Below are 14,389 nucleotides of genomic sequence, written 5' to 3' on the forward strand. Positions count from 1 at the left end.
CACCTTCCCCAGAATGAGCCCCAATTGTCCATGTACCTGAAGCCCTCCCTCCTGCACTATCCCTGCAGCCACATGTTCAGCTGAAATCTCTCCCTGTTCTTTGCCTCACTATCACGTGGCACGGGTAACAAACCAGAGATAACCACTCTGTTTGTTCTAGCTCTCAGCTTCCACCCTAGCTCCCTGAAATCCTGCCTGACATCCCTATCCCTCTTTCTACCTATGTCGTTGGTGCCTATGTGAACCACGACTTGGGGCTGGTCACCCTCTCCCTTCAGGACCCCAAAGACACAATCCGAGACATCACGGACCCTGGCACACGGGAAGCAATACACCAACCGTGAGTCTCTTTTGTTCCCGGCAAACCTTCTATCAGTCCCTCAAACTACTGAGTCCCCACTAACTAATGCTTTCTCTTCCTATCCCCCCTTCCCTTCTGTGCAAGAGGGCCAGAGACCTGCACCCCACTGATCCAAGGAAACAAGTCAAGAGTAGCTGTGAATCAACATTTAAGGGCTTATTTTGACCTGCTGCCCAGAGGGCAGTGTAGGCCCATAATTTCTAGCTAATAATTACTGAATTAGACCTAGAGTTAATGATTACTCTTGCGTGTAAACATTCCAGAGGTTTAATAGATCCAGGAACAACATGGTACAAGTATCGAATCCAAGTCTGGATGATGAGAAAGGATGTGGTTTGGAAAATTGAACAGAATGGATGAATGTTATTATTTTATTGTAAGGTTTTTTGGTTTAAATTTCTTATTTATTTTCAATATTTCATTGAAAAGAGATTTTAATTGTTGTAACTAAGCAGCAAAATTGTTTCAGAAAATGTTCTGTAGGGAACAAATAGAACAGTGCCATCATGTGGTCAATGCCAGTAATTAAGCAGTGACAAGGAATTTAAATGAAGTGAGAAATTTATTTTAGCAAGTAAATGCAAAAACACAGCAACTCGATTTGAAGTTTTCTGAACACAGAAGATATTTATGTCTAATAAATGGCTTTGACAGATCATCTTTTTGCAACTTAAGGATGATGCCCAGTCTTGTAGACAGAAAACATTTTCAGGACATTCTGAAAAGAGGAGAATTGACATCATTGTCTGTGAGGAACTAAACAAATTGTATACATGCGGCAACATTCTCTCGAACTACTTGAGCACACTTGAATCATAAAGACTGGCAGATTTCATCGTCATTTCAGACACTGAGAATGACACTAACGTTTTATTTTTAACCATGGTAAAATTGTGACTTTACTGCTTGGATAGTGATCCGATAGAGCCAGCCATCCACTTGTTCTGGAATGCTGTTGATTTCAATTAAATGGAAATTGGGCAAGATCTTATTTATACCTGATCAGTTTCAGCAAATTTCCACACCAATCATGAAGGTGCAAGTCTGCCCTGACCCCTGCCCAAATTTTCTTGTAACTTGAAGCAAAAGTTAGCCCCTTCTGCATTTTTAAAGTTTTTATGTACCTATCTCCAAGCAGCCACCCTAAATCTAAGGTGTTTTTGAGTAGTTTCTTCCAATCTAATGGAAGAGCATAATGTGTCTTTTTGCATCTCTCATACCACGGCAGCCATCAAACTGATTTGACTTTGTGCATGTGTATTATCTTAATTTCCTCAAAATTCTATAACCAGCCTTAAATCATTGTTAAGTGATAGTAAGAACTGCCGATGCTGGAGGCAGAGATAACAGTGTAGAGCTGGAAAAGCACAGCAAGCCAGGCAGCATCAAAGGAGCAGGAAAGTTGACATTTCAGGTTGGGGAAGGGTCCCAACCTGAAACATCAAAATTCCTGCTCCTCTGATGCTCCCTGGGCTGCTGTGTTCCTCCAGCTCCACACTGTGTTATCCTTGAATCATTGTTAAATTGCCTTTTGTTTTTGTCAGGGTTTGTTCTGGCTGCCTTGCATAAGCCTAAATGTGGATTGGAAGTTGTCTTCCACTGTATTGCAGCCAACTATCTGTGAATTAAGCCAAGCAGAGTAACAATTTTCAAAAGATTGACATTTCTGAAATGAAATTAAATCATTACAAACATATACAAAATTTAATAATGAGAAAAACAAAACATTCTTTCTGTGCATTCCCCATTTTTGTTAAATTCAACCCAACTATTCTACTTAGACCATATAGAGAAGTGCAAATATTTCAAATACCAGAAATTCTAAAATTATCTTTTTAAAATTAATTTGTGGGATAAGGGCTTGCTGGCCAGGATTGCATTTCTTGCCCAGAAGGCAGTTTGAGTCAACCAGATTGCTGTGGCTCTAGGATTACATGTAGGCCAAAACAGATATGGATTGCAGTATCCTTCTATAAAAGGCATTAGTGAACGAGATGGGTTTTTCCAACAATCAACAATGGATTCATCTTCATTGTTAGATTCTTAATTCCAGGGTTATTTTTTAAAACTGAATCAAATTCTGCCTTCTGCCCTGGAACTGCAGAGCAAAGTATGGATTTCTGGATTAATAGTCCAGTAATAATATCACACCAGCCCATCAGCTCCCCATGAGAACAAGTTAAATTCACAAAATTATAATTTGGGTTCCTTAATATGGCTACGATTTTGGTGTACAATATTGAATTATTTTTTGAAACTGGTAAGATTTGATTAAAATTTAGGAAATTTTAAAGATTATCTTCATCCATGTACTGTTCTGGTTTTTAAAGAAGGTTTTCCTTCAACCTAAGAATTTCATTGTCACTTTTTCAAGAAGCTGGTATTCTGCATTGATCACATTAACTTCCTTGATAATGATTTGAAGTCCCACTGCAATAATGTCATTATAAATGTAAAATTTCTGGAAAATCCTATACATAAAGAATCAAAACTTATAGTTTGTAGTTTTTATTTGAATATACATATGGATTTTGCCCTTATCTACTAATAAAGTTTGTGATTATTATGCCTCTGCATTGTTAAGCATACTGTTTAGAATTTATAGTGGCCTGAAAATGAAAAATCATGAATTATTTGATGATAAACTGTAGAGAGGGCTAATTGTCAAAATATCTTTTTGTTGCTGTTCTAACTCTAACTCTACACATGGCTGCAAGACTTACATACAATTTCCTGGCATACATGCCTGCACTGCTTGAGAAAAATGGGTCACAGCTGTGATTTTTCTATTCATTCATTTTAAAGGTGGAAGTGAATTTAATTTCTAGTTATTTTGGAATAAGTTCTGGCAATTTCGGGACATAGCAGAATTCTTTTCGAAACAAAACTCAGGCAGTACTACTGTACAATTCTCCCCAGTAATTTTCTCCACATACAATGAAGCCTTGCTGAGGCATGTTTAATTCCCATGTCCTGTGCTATCTTTGGTTCTTTTGCCAATTACCAATGGAGCATTTTATCACCTTTGGGGAACCTATGAATGTGGTTTATCTGGATTTCCAGAAGGCATTTGACAAGCTGCCACACCAAAGCCTCCTACTAAAGATAATGTTGCATAGTATTTCAGATAATGTATTGGTGTGGATATAGGATTGGTTGACTAGTAGAAAATAAAGAGTCGGGGTAAATGGGTGTTTTTCTGGTCGGTGGTCAGTGGCTACTGATGCACCTTAGGGATCAGTGTTGGGACCACAATTATTTACAATTTACAGAGATGATTTGGAGTTGGGCTAAGTGTCGTGTGTCAAAATTTACAGATGATTTAAGATGAGTGGAACAGCATAGTGCGCAGAAGACGCGGAAAGTGTGCACAGAGACATAGATGGTTTAAGTGAGTGGGCAAAGGTCAGGCAGATGGATTACAACGTTGATAAGTGTGAGGTCACCTGTTTTGGTAGGAATAACAGCAAAATGGATGATGTTTTAAATGGTAAAAAAATTGCACCACGCTGCTGAGCAGAGGGACTTGGGTGTCTTTGTGCATGAATTGCTAAAAGTGGGGTTGCAGGTGTAGCAGGTGATTAAAAGTCAAATGGAATTTCCTCTGTCATTGCTAGAGGGATGGAGTTTAAAAACAGGGAGGTTATGCTGCAGCTGTATAGGGTCCTGGTGAGGCCACACCTGGACTACTGTGTGCAGTTTTGGTCTCCTTACTTGAGAAGGGATATACTAGCACTGGAGGGGTTGCAGAGGAGATTCACTCAGTTGATTCCAGAGTTGAGAGGGTTGGATTATGAGGAGAGACTGAGTAAACTGGGCTTATACTCATTGGAATTCAGAAGAATGAGGAGAGATCTTATAGAAACATGTAAGATTATGAAGGCAATAGATAAGGTGGAGGCAGGGAGGTTGTTTCCACTAGCAGGTGAAACTAGGACTATGGGGCATAACCTCAAAATAGAAGCAGATGTAGGACTGAGGTCAGGAGGAACTTCTTCATCCAGAGGGTTGTGAATCTGTGGAATTCCCTGCCCAGCGAAGCAGATGAAGCTACCTCACTGTTTTTAAGGCAAGGCCAGATAGATTTTTGAACAGTAAAGGAATTAAAGGTTATGGTGTGTGGGCAGGTAAGTGGAGCTGAGACTCAAAAAGATCAGTCATGATCTTGTTGAGTGGCGGGGCAGGCTCAAGGGGCCGGATGGCCTACTCCTGCTCCTAGTTCTTAAGTTCAACCATCTGAAACATTGATTCCAAACACCTTTTTTCAAATCTGCAGCCTTTTCTGCTGTAATGTGATTGCACCCAAATTATCTCCACTATGCAACTGCAATCCTTCATCTTAAAACTATTCTAATAAATCTCTTCCACACCTTAGAAGCCACCTTGACCTCAAAGTGAGGTCACCATCGATGGAATAGACGTAAATTAAAATTTGCTTTAAACAGCTTTCCAGTGTCATTGTACTGTGTTTTGTAATGTACTTACATGTGATATCATTTGTAACACTTACAATCCCACATTCTTTACTGAATGCTGTATTAATCTTCAAAGATTTGTGAATACTGTTGGTGTTATGTAGCATGTTTTGTTTCTGTATTTTTCTGCCATGTATCCACATGGGTCATTAAACTATCTATGTCCTCTTGGAATATGTAACAATCATCCTCACTGTTTGCTACATTTCCAAGTTTCATGTGATCAGCAAGTTTGAAAAATGTTCCAAATGTCATTAATGTGGTGGATTGAGTTGAATTTGGATAATTGTGTTTGGTCGTATGGGACTTACACACCTAATGGTAAGGTCCTGTGGAATGTTGCCAACAGAGACCTTGAAGTGCAGGTTCATAGTTCCTTGTACATGGAATCACAGCTAGATGGGATGGTGAAGAAAGTGTTATACTTGCCTTTATTGGTCAGTGCATTGAATATAGGAGTTGAGAGGTCATGTTGCAGCTGTACAGGATACTGGTTAGGCCATTTTTTTCCCTGGAATACTGCTTTCAGTTCTGGTCTCCCTGCTGTGGGATAGATGCTGTGAAACTACAAAAGTTTCAGGAAAGATTTATGAGGATGTTGTCAAGGTTAGAAGGCTTGAGCTATAGAGAGAGCCTGAATAGACTGCCACTAATTTCCCTGGGGTGCTGGAGGATGAGGTGTGACCTTATACAGGCTTATTAAATCATGAGAGGCGTGGATAGAGTGATTTGTCAAGGTCTTTCCCCCAGTGTGGGGAGTCAAAAACTAGAAGGAATAGATTTAAGGTGAGGGGGAAAGATTTAAAAGGGACCTAAGGGGTAACCTTTTCACGCAGAGGGCATTGTTTCATACACACAACTGCAGAGGCAATGGTGGGGCTGGAACAGTCAGAACATTTAAAAGGCATCTGGAAGGGTATATGAATAGCAAGGGTTTAGAAGAGTATATGTCAAATGCTGGCAGATGGGGCTGGATATCTGGTCTGCATGGGCAAGTGGACTGAAGTGTCTGTTTCCATGCTGTACCTCTCTGACCAACAGTTTTGCCATCCTATTATCACCTTTGAACAAAAGAGGCCATTTGGAACACTGTCCCATCATTCTGACACACCATGTTGCATGAAAATATAGTAGTAGACCATTAATGAGTGATCTGAATCCTCATTAGTACTAAATTCTCATTGAATCATTTATTGTCACGTGTATACATACATAGCCCAATTCACATTAACCTAGTATAAGATAAGAATGAAAAGATACAGAGCTGGGCAAAGAAGTGGCAGATGGAATTCAACACGGAAAAGTGTGAGTGATTCATTTTAGAAGGTCAAACTTGAATGCAGAATACAGAGTTAATGGCAGGATTCTTGGCAGTGTGGAGGAACAGAGGGATCTTGGGGGTCCAGATCCTTAGATCCCTCAAAGTTGCCACCCAAGTTGATAGGGCTGTTAAGAAGGCACATGGCGTGTTAGCTTTCATAAAACCCTGGTTAGACCACACTTGGAATATTGTGTCCAGTTCTGGTCACCTCATTAAAGAAAGGATGTGGAAGCTTTAGAGAAGGTGTAGAGGAAATTTACCAGGAAGCTGCCTGGACGGGAGAGCACATCTTATGAGGTAAGGTTGAGTGAGTTTGGACTTTTCTCATTGGAGCAAAGAATGATGAGAGGTGACTTGATAGAGCTGCACAAGATGATGAGGGCGGAAGTGACTATTACTAGGGGCCATAATTTTCAGGTGATTAGCAGAAGGTATAAGGTAGATGTTAGAGGTAGGTTCTTTACGCAGAGAGTGGTGGGTGCCTGGAATGTGCTACCAGCCGTCGTAGTGGAGTCAGATATATTAGGGTCATTTAACAGACTCTTGGACAGGCACATGGATGACAGTAAAATGTAGGGTATGTGGGTAGTTTGATCTTAGAGTAGCAGAATAGGCCAGCACAACATAATGGGGTGAAGGGCCTGTACTGTGTTGTACTGCTGTATGTTCTATAATTCAAATACTGAGTGTGACTCTGAGTAGGCCTAGCGCAACGTACAGCAGACCAGTTCAACTAATTGTTTGAAATGACAGATGAATTGAGCAGGTATTTTTCTTCAACCTTTATAAATAGGACAAAAGTAAATTCCAGAAACAGCAATAAAATAGGAAATTGAAGAGAGAGAGGAACTTAACAGAGAAATGGTTTTGAGTAAATCCTTGGAGCTAAGGGTTGACGAGTGTCCAGGTTCTGATGGACTTTACATTGGCAAGATATAATGAGTGGTGTGCATCATGATTGATGTTGGGTTTTTTTAGGCAAGTATTATATGTCTGAATGTATAAAGCGCCTCAAAGGCTAGTTACTTTTCATGCTAATGTGATCATCAACCTCTGGTGCATAGATTCTTTATTAATTCAAGACTACTTACACGTCTTCCCAGATTTATGCATTAGTCCTGTGGTCAGCTGAGGCTCTGAGTTCTCAATTCTGAATCTGAAGATCTGAGATTCAAATTGCACTCAGAAGCCTGAGTATATGATATTCATCTGATATTTCAGTGCAATTCTGTGGATGTATTACACTATTGGAGGTGTTGTCTTTTGAATGAGACCTTAAACCCAAGCCACATTTTTCCTATCAGGTGATTGTAAAAAAAAATGTTATGGCACTATATGAAACAAAGTGTTCCCTGGTGACTTGACCAACATTTATCCACTGACCAACATCACAACAGACAGCAAATTATCAGTTTATTTATTGCATGACTAATTATACAATTATACTGCTTTGTTTCTCTACATCAGAATAGTAAATATACTTCATCATATTTAATTTATTTTGAAGCTTCCAAAAACATCCTGAGTTCATGTAAACTGCTTTTTAAATACAAGGCCGCTCATCTTGAAGGACATTATTAATTCATTTAGTCGTATATAAAATTCGGCAGAAATTGTAATTTAGCAAATACATGTAAAATTCACACAATTTAAGTTGTGATAGTCAGTTGTTAAATCTAGCAGAGTTGTAGCAGTTTCCAATTATATTATAAATTAATGTTTCAAATTTTCTAAGAATGTTTTAGTTACGTAGGTTTGAATACTGGTGAGAGATTTGTCGTATTATTGGAATTAGTGTGAACATTAAAATGATGTTTAAAATATGTCTTTATCTATGTTTTACACTGCTAAAAATTGTGGTCCTCCAATGTACTTACCAAATGGTTGCTACACTATTAGTGCTCAAACACTTAAAACTGCAATAAAGGATAAGAATCAACTTAAAGAGTCAGAGACTCACGTAACTTATCAGGGATAGCCACATTTTTATTGACATATGCAGAAATTTCCTACAATTAAGCCTTAAAAACATAACTAATTATCTTCAAACACCCTCTGCAAACTGTTTCCTGTTATTCTCTCTGTCTTGCGACTGTCTGAGGCTGAGCTACCAAACTGCTCATAATTTTGGAGTCATGTTTGACCCGGGGTGAACTTGCAATCATATTTGCGCCATCACTAAAATCACCTAATTGGGTAACATTGCTCAAGTTTTCCCCCACCCTTTATTCATCTGTTGTTGAACCTTTCATCCAGGTCTTTTGTTAATTGTAAACTTGACTATGTGTTCCTGACAGACCTCTCACATTCTACCCCATCTAAATAGAGGTCATCTATAATTCTTGCAAGTCCCTGCACATGCAAAACAATTTCCTTTCATCACTACATTTGCTCACTTACACTGACTCCGCATTTAAGAAACTTTTTTAAAAATTCCCCTCCTTTTTTATAAGGTCATGCTCTCTGTGCTCCCTAACGTCCTCCAGCCCCACACCCTTGTTTCTGATCCTGATCTCTTGAGCATCTGCGTTTTTATCTGCTCCTCCTATTATGGTCGCATCTGCCTAAATTCTACAGTTCATTCCTTAAACCTCTCACTTCTTTGTTTCTCTTTCGTCATTCTAAAATGCCCCTCTAAAGTGCCTTCTTTTTCCAAGTTTTTGGTCGTATCCCCCAATTTCACCTGACTTATTTTGGGATGTTACTTTGATCCAGTTTAGAATGTTGTGTCATTATACTAGTGGTGTTATGTAAACAAATGTTATTTTTGTTAAATATATCTCCATACATGCAAAAGTGAAACTTAAAATGCTAAGTGTGGCTGAAACTTTATGAATCATGATTAATTCATTGCCACGGAGTGCAGTGGAGGCTAGGACGTTGGATGCCTTCAAGGCAGAGATCGACAAATTTTTGATCTCAGAAGGAATCAAGGGCGACAGGGAGAGTGCAGGGAAGTGGAGTTGAAATGCCCATCAGCCATGAATTAAATGGCGGAGCGGACTTGATGGGCTGAATGGCCTTACTTCCACTCCTATGTCATATGGTCTTATGGTCTTAAATGCTGTTTGTCCAACAAACATTTGCAGAAATAAAAACCAGATTGAAAATACTCGAAAGCCTGGCAGCATTTGTGAAAAGGGATACAGTTAACATTTAAAATTTGTTTCCTTGCTATAATTCTGATCTTTTCTGACCATATGTTAATGCAGTTATTGTTCCAGCATCTAGCATGCATTCAAGTTTGACTAATGTTAAGATCTCCTCTAATTCTCTACGCTTTCTCCCCATACATCAAAACTTTAAACAACATTCATTTTCAATGTAAACTTCTGACAAAGCCCCACTTCAGTTAATCACATTTCTAAGCAAATGAACCGAAGCACCTAACTTCTCAGATTTATTACAAAGCAAATTTGATGCAACTGTTGTTATTTTCAATACTGAATGTTGAAATTACTTCGCAGTTCTGACCATTAATCTAACACATGAATAGTGCTGCTGTCCTCATAGATGCCACCAGACCTGCTGAGTATTTCCAGCATTTTCTTGTTTTCTTTCAGATTTTTAGCATCTGCAGTATTTTACTTTAACATTTTTTGGTCTATCGAGGAGTAAAGCTTTCATGCTAGGTTTTCTATCCTTTGTATAATTGCACTTTAATTAAAACCTGAGACTTCTAAAAGCTAGTTTTCATTTTTGATATGTGTGCAGTCAATGTTGCTGTATAAAAATGCCCACTAGAAACTGTGACTTAGAAGTGAATACTGCCTGTTTTTAAAAAAAAAAATATTGTTCCATAGTTTATTTGAACATATTATAAATATTTTTGTACCGCACTGATAGCAGTTGCATTTTAAGGGATGCAGTAGCTCCTTGAATAAATTATTGTCACTTTTATTTAGACTTCTATGTGAATTACTGATTGATGTCCTGCTTCTGGAAACTTACTGTTAACTGCCTTAAACTGCAAGTGCTAAAGATTATTTGACTAGACCAGGCCTGATTTTGGCTTTACTTCACCTTGCACTATGTATTTCACCTGTGAAACTTCATGAAAGAATTAAACTTTAAATTGTACAAAGGAAAGGTTTATCCTCCAGTTTTAAAACAAATCCTTAATTTCTTATTCCTTTTCTATTTGATGATTAACAAAAGGGTATTATTTGTTGTATTTGAAGCTAAAGCTGAAACATGATAGTTGAATGCTTATTCGTTGTTTCCTGTACCTCCCAGTTGAAACATACTGTTAAAATTAGATGCATGGGTGTATTTTCCGATGAACAACTTGAAGATGAGGTCATTTATTGCAAAATTAACATCTGTTGAGAAGCTAATTATGCATGACTTCATATTTTTAAAACATCAAACTTTAAGATAAATCAAAGACAATAGGAACTGCAGACGCTGGAAAATTCGAGATAACAAGGTGCGGAGCTGGATGAACACAGCAGGCCAAGCAGCATCAGACGAGCAGGAAAGCTGATATTTCAGGCCTAGACCCAAAACGTCAGCTTTCCTGCTCATAAGATGCTGCTTGGTCTGCTGTATTCATCCAGCTCCACACCTTGTTATCATAAGATAAATCAAACTGTTTTTATCTGATAGTGTAAACTTGCTGAACCTGAGTCACTGTTCAGCTTCTGAACAGACTCTTGATCTGATCAGTCTTTTATAGTATTTTGTTGTGTTAGAAATCTGAAGATGATCCTCCATTCCTTTTAACATCTGCTCTGAAATAATTTGCTTGTAAGTATGCTGAAGGAAATTCTGAATCCTGTATCCTGAATGAGTTACTTATCACAATTTAGAGTAATATTCCATTTCCATTCCACTATTAAAGGAATAATTCAGTGCCATCAAAAGTTAGAATATCACATTTAACAACAGCACACTGTCTTCACCATGCCATGCACACTAGTTGTTATGCAACAAATAGAATGTAAAGACAAATTATCAGAAATGAATGCAATGGCAAAGTGTGCAAGTGAAGTCAATAAATTTGATGATACATACTCTAAAATTAGCATATAACCATGTGAGCTGCTCCATTGTTCTTTAAATATAACAACTGGCTTACTGATGTCATTCAGGAAAGGGACTGTGCCACCCTGCTGGGGCTAGCTTATTCATGAATCCCAAATGATGTAGTTCATTCTTAGTGCCTTCTGATGTAGACTCTCAGACCATAGTGATTGTTTGGTTTACTTCAAAAAGGCAGTGCACCATTATTTTCTCATGATAACTGCATGTATTGATTACTGATAAATATTGCATTATTACTGTTAACAATTTGCCAATGACAAATAGTTTTTTTAAAGCATTCAAGATCAATCTTTGCTTAATTGTAAAGAATAAATTTGTCTTGGTTGTAACAAAGTGTAACTCTTACATTAGTGAATGTAACCTGTTTCAAAATGTCTGACCTGAAATAGAAATTGAGGAACGTTAATTTTAACTTTGGCACTTAATTTTATCTTTATCTAAATTGCCCAAAAATGCACAGAAAATAATTCTAAAATTGTTTTTGATAGATCTCAAGAGTTTTTGATTTAACTCATTAATGCTGTAGCCTCAAAGAGACAGAGAACACAAGGTTTCTGCTATTAAAGATGGAGATCTGATTTTAATTTTTAATTTTTTTCCGTCAGTTCAAAATGAGTTTACTTTGTTAATAGCAGAGGTCATATTTCTTTGTTTTCCTATTGTATAAATGTACCATTTCAGTTTTCAATCCTCATTACCTCTGATGGAATCTATTTAACCATGCATATCATCTGTGTATACCTGTGACCATCTGAGTTCTGAAGAAAGATCACTAGACCAAAAATGTTGACTCATCTTTCTTTCCACAGATGCTACCAGACCTTCTGAGTTTTTCTAGCTATTTCTGATTTTGTTTCTGTTTTCTAACAGCTGCAGTTCCTTTCTTTTTATACTAATCAAAGCTGAAGCACCGTAAACATGTTATGAGATGTGCAAGTAAATAAAAACAAAATACTATGGATGCTGGAAATCTGAAATAAAAGTAGGAAATAGTGGAGAAACACAAGAAGTGCAGCATAATCTGTGGGGAGAGAATCAGAGTTAATGTTCTGAGTCCAAAGTCTCTTTGGATCTTCAGGATCTGCTGAGTTTCTCCAGCTTTTTCAGTTTTATTTTATGTAATAAGTGCAAGTTGTTTTTAAAAAAATTGGGATCTCAATCTCGGTACAAAATGCAGTAATTTAGATTTGTTTTGAGCTGAAGACGATGAAAAATGATGTTGAATATTGTCCAATATTTACACTTTGAAGATGATTCTATGGTACGTAATGTCTTGTACTGAAATATGATAAACTACCAATGTACTTCTGAAACAGACATTGCGATCTTTTAAAAATTTAGTATACATGTATTCTTAAAAACAATATGAATATGCTTTTTAACTGAAATTTACTATTCTGGATATCTAATAATTGTAATTCTCACTGTTCTAGGGTAGCCTTATTTAATATCTTTAGTTTGGCCACTTTTGGAATACTACTTTCAATTCTGGTCTCCCTGCTGTAGGAAAGATGTTATGAAACTTGAAAAGGGATGTTGTCAGGTTGGAAAGTTTGAGCTATAGAAAAAGCCTGAAAAGGTGAGTGCTATTTTCCCTGGAGTGTCAGAGGACGGAGGGTGACGCTATAGAGTTTATAAAATCATGAGGGGCATGGATAGGGTGAACAGTTAAGGTCTTTTCCTCAGGGGAGAGGAGTCAAAAATTAGAGATGCATTTATGGAATGAGCTGACAGAGGAAATGGTGGAGGCTGGTAAAATTACAACATTTAAAAGACATCTGGATGTGTATTTGAATAGGAAGGGTTTGGAGGGATATGGGCCAAATGTTAGCAGATGGCACTAGATTAATTTAGGATATCTGGTCAGCATGAATGAGTTGGACTCTGCTGTACATCTCTATGACTCCATAACCAAGCTTTTAGGCATCCATTGTTATACCACCTTGACTCAGCTCATGCTCTATGAACAAAACAGGCCATTCAGAACACAGTTCCATCATTCTGTTACATCACATTCCTCTGTATTTCAGTTTACAGGGAACAGACCATTCTAAGATTACTGGACACTACCGCTAATTCTTGATATGAGATTTGGAACTAATGAGGATTGATTATTTTGCAGATCTTAATTTCACCGTATTGATTAATGTTGGGTTCCATACCAAGTCTTGCACCACACCTGTTGTAAGCGGATGGCACCAGACAGACCAACATGATATTTCCCTACAGAGCTCCTCGTAAGATTACCCACAGATTGCAGCAATCTGATACTACTAATGGAATCATTTCTATAATGTTTTCCAATGAGTAGAAGCAAGACATCATCTGAGGCCCAAGAAAGATTTGAAATATGTAATATGTAACAACTTTACACCCTCTGTGGATAGCTTATTGGGCTTTGCTGTGAATTACTTTTATTGTTACTGTTATCAGCCACACAATCAGTACTGTATGCAAACTAATTGACAAGTTTGTTCAAGCAGCAATAGAACAAATGACTCGTTAGTGACCCTTCACAGTGCCAATAAAGGAATAATTTTTGTTCAGAAACTGCAGACATTTCATCATAAAAGAACTTCAGATCTTTTACAGTGATATCAGGAACTGCAGATGCTGGAGAATCCAAGATAACACAGTGTGGAGCTGGATGAACACAGCAGGCCAAGCAGCATCTCAGGAGCACAAAAGCTGATGTTTCGGGCCTAGACCCTTCATCAGAGAGGATATTTCAGATCTTTTACATCCAGTTTAAGAGGCAGCTAGGACCTTTATTTAATTGCTCGCAAAAAAAGGCACACCCTAAAATACACTGAGCTGTCAGCTTAGATTAACCAAGTTAAATGTTTGGTCAATCTTATCAGACTGTTATCAGTGAGAAAGGAAGGGTGTGTTCAAACAAGCTAGGCAGCTCTTGAATGACCTGGGAAGGGCAACCATAACCTTACTCAAAAGTTCTGGTGCAGATATATTGAGTGTTAGCCACATTAGGCCTAGCACAATGAAATCATTTTTAAAGCTTACTTTCTGGGTTTACACTTGATGAGTTGGCAAGATACTGGAACACTACATCTGAGTCAACAGCAGGAAGAAGCAGATAAATTCCCCAAAGGAGTTACAAGCTTCTGAGCCTTTATGAGTTTTAAAGTCATAGCTTTAATTTTTAAAAATCTCCTGAGGGAATTAATA

This window comes from Stegostoma tigrinum, chromosome 21, assembly GCF_030684315.1.
Source record: "Stegostoma tigrinum isolate sSteTig4 chromosome 21, sSteTig4.hap1, whole genome shotgun sequence".
In the NCBI taxonomy this organism is placed as follows: Eukaryota; Metazoa; Chordata; class Chondrichthyes; order Orectolobiformes; family Stegostomatidae; genus Stegostoma; species Stegostoma tigrinum.